This window comes from Miniopterus schreibersii (assembly GCF_964146895.1).
Source record: "Miniopterus schreibersii genome assembly, chromosome: 4".
NCBI lineage: Eukaryota > Metazoa > Chordata > Mammalia > Chiroptera > Miniopteridae > Miniopterus > Miniopterus schreibersii.
Window position 1 is genome coordinate 62,400,763 of NC_138105.1, and position 3,951 is coordinate 62,404,713.

Here is a 3,951-nt window from a genome sequence, read left to right on the forward strand (position 1 = left end):
ACTAGCCTAGGAGAAAATTTGCAATTCCTACAGAAGAAAATGCTGCTAGTAAGTCATCTCTTGTATCTCAGAGTCATATGCAGAAGTGTCTGCTTGGCTTGGGAACTGTATACACGCTAGCTGCTTGTCACCTGGGACCTCAAGCATATCCTGCGTTGCTTCTTCAGCAAATACCACTGTGTTTGGCACACAGCAGGACCTCATAAGTGTCAAGTAAGTGGATGAAAAAAGTCGAGTCATCATTTAGAAATTCTAAAATTCTGGCAAGGCTTAAGAACATAATGTCCTTGATCTTACTTCCAGTTACTATCTTATCTGTCTCCTCTCTAAAGCCAGCTCTGGAGAGATGACCTACTGACTCCATTTCCTTAGTTCCCACCCCCTCCTCAGCATGTTACAATCTTGCATCTTCCCCTTTAGGGACACTGAGATAGCCTCAGGCTTACCAATGACTTCTGCCTTGGTGCGATGATGGGGGATAGGTATATTTGGTCTTGGTCCCTGGTTCCTGGGACAGAGCTCCTAAAACCCTGTAATTTCCCGAGTAATAAAGGTGAGAGGGGGCATCTTTTGGTACTCAAAATAAGTCCCTTTCAACCATACCTAAGCTCATTATGCTAATGAGGTGACTCCAGGAGGATGGGGGCTGGTTACCAGAGGAACCAACCATTTAATTAGAGGGTTGGAACTTTCAGCCTCTGATCTCTGGGGAAGGGAGAGGAGATGGAGATTTAGTTAACCACCAATGGCTAAAAATTTAATCAAGGATGGCTACATAATGAAACCTCTATAAAAATCCTAAACAGTGGGTTGGATTGGGGGAGCTTCTGGGGTGGTGAGCACATGGAGGTCCTGGGAGGGTGGTGCGCCTGGAGAGGGCATGGAGGCTCCTTGCTATTTCACACGCCTTGCCCATGCATCTCTTCCAATTCGCTGTTCCTGAGTTATAGCCTTTATAATAAACTGGTAATAGTAAGTAAAATGTTTCCTTGAGTTCTGTGAGCCATTCTAGCAAATTACCAAACCAGAAGAGGGAGTCATGGGAACCTCTGACTCCTGACTCCCTAGACGGTCAATCAGAAATATGGGAGGCTCGGACTTGTGACTGGCATCTGAAGTGGGGGCAGTATTGTGGGACTGAGCCCTTAACCTGTGGGGTCTGTACTAACTCCAGGTAGTTAGTGTCAGAATTGAATTAAATTGTGGGACACCCAGTTGGTGTCCACAGAGAATTGGAAAAATGCTTCGTGTGGAAAACCCACATATTTGGTGTCAGAAGTGTTGTGAGTGAAGAAACAGTTTTTCTTTATTGGGTAAACCAAATGGGCCTTTTGTAGTTTTTATTGTGATGGTCTGAATATTTTTGCTACCCCCTCCCTAATTCATGTGTTGCATCTTAATGCCCACTGTGATATTATTAGAAGATGAGGCCTTTGGAAAGTGATTAGGTTATGAGGGTGGAGCCCTCATGAACGGGATTAGTAATCTCTTAAACGATATCCCTCAGAGCTCCCTAGCCCCTTTCACCCTGTGAGGATACAGTAAGAAGTCTACAGCCTGAAAGAGGGCCTTCACCCAACCATGCTGGCACCCTGATTTTGGGCTTCTGATCTCCAGAACTGTAAGAAAGAATTTTTTGTTGTTTATAAGCCATCCAGTCTGTGGCATTTTGTTATAGTAGCCCAAAGGGACTGAGATGGTTGGTAAATGACAAAATTAGAATAAAAGATTTGTGACTTCTAATCTAATACCCTACCTTAGCCTGTTCAGGCTGCTATATAACAGAATACCATATGCTGATCGTGGGAAGTCCAAGATCAAAAAGCCAGCAGATTTGGCATCTGGTGAGGGCCCATTTCCCGGCTTGTAGACAGCCACTTTCTTGCTGTGCTCACATTGCCTTTCCTAAGGTGTGTGCTCAGAGAGGTTGCTCCCTCTCCTCTTCTTCAACATGTAGCTAGGGCCGATGAAAAATTCTGGTTGCCTGCCCCTCCCAGGAAGACACCACATCCCTTGAGTGAGAGCTGGGAGCGGAGGAAGCCCTGTGTTCCTGGCTTCACCTGCCTGGAACGGAGCTTCTGTCGCTTTGAGCAGGAAGTGGGGAGGGAAGGAATGAGTCATGGTTCAAATGCTACAGACTCTCACTGTTCTTACCAAGTTTTACTAGATTTTCTTGAGTAAATATTTCTTTATTTGCTATATGCCCTAAGGACATTTTCCAGAGACTTAAAAAATCATTTTCATGAGGTATGCTTGTTTTGCCGGAGACTGCAAAGCTCCTGTTGCTGTCATTCCAAAAGTCGACATCTAAATGTTTGTGTTCAAAGCCGCTGAGATTGTGGTAATTTGTTGTGCACCATAGAAAACTATTATACAGAGAAGCAGAGCTCTATAAAATTTACTTTAAGAAACACTAATGTAGGCCAATCAAGCACTGGAATAAATTAAGAATTAGATTAAGTAGAAAGTGATAATGATTACTGGAAAATATGTTGATTGCACCTATTTCAACAGTGAGATATTTTTATTTATGATTTTAAAAGGAAGAGCATATTTTCTCATTCGATAAATTATGCACGACCAAAGCAAATACATTTTAGAAGATTATGTCAGCCAGTGGATTCCATACTTTTGAGTTTCGCTGATCAGTTAATTTACAAAAAATATTGGGAGACTGTTGTAAGTTTACCTACTTTTAATATTTTCCATATAAGGACATCTTTAAAAAAACATCTACTCAAGCCACCTTCATTTCAGATCTGAGAAGGCATTTAAGCATCAATAAAGAAAGAAGGTCACAATCTTAGGATTATGAAGGGTAATCTTAATTAAATGCATTTAGTCTTCTAAAATGACATTTCTTCCCCTTATTTTACTCCTGTTATGGTGGACTGCTGTTAAAGACTGATCAGAAAATTGGCATTTTGGAACCATCAAAATTTGCAAGCAAAACAAATAAAAATGACAAACTTAATGGGCTCCCTTGTTTTGGCAAGGCGCCCCTCCCCCATTTGTACATTTTGGATGAAGCCAAGAATTAATTTCTGTCAACATATAAAAATCAACCAAAATATTTAACAAACACTTCTCTGAATACATAGCTATCATGGTATACTATATTTATATTTTTTATGCTCAACTACTTGTTAAAGAAACTTGGCGAAGTAGCGGAATTAAAAAGATAACAGTGTATACATTGACATTCAGCCATAAATGAAGATTAAGGATTTTTGAAATTATAATGTATTGAATGGGGAAGTAGGATCCAGTACGAAATGTCAGATTTACACAACATTTTTCAGGACACAGTTATTTTGTAAAATAAGGAACACTTAAGTTCAGTATTAACATAATTTAGGGTTAAATCCCAGGATACTCTTCTGTTATCATAATATATCTCTGAGAAATTCTCCTGAACTTGAAGAGCAGTGCAGCTGCTCTGGGCTTCATCCAACTGAGGCTAATTTCTCTAAAATTCTTTATATAGCCAATGAAGTCTCTGGAGCCTTCTTACTGTGATTAAACGCTAGCAAAGGCCTTGCCAAAGCCACTTAGCAAATAATTGGCACTGTAGGTTTCCAGAAACAGAGTGGCCACAGGCAGTCACAGCAAAGATCAGAATCAAATCCTGTGGAAAATATGTTGCTTTTGAAAATAGGAGTCTGCTTTGGGTTCTGGCTTTGCGGAGCCAGCGGTCAGGGCGTCCCCTACAGGGTGTTTGCTGGAGGTGAATGGAATGTATCGCCGGCCTCCTTTTCCATGTTTAACTCCATGTCGCTCCTCCAGAGAATTATAGGAGTTATTTTTCTCTCCCTTTCTTCCTCTTCACAAGGAAAATCAGGTAATGCACTCATCCCACAAATTATTTGGAAGATGAAGAGTAACCAGGGCAAAGCAAAACATATTCCAAACAAACAACGTGTCTCCCCCCCCTTCCTCACGATATAACAT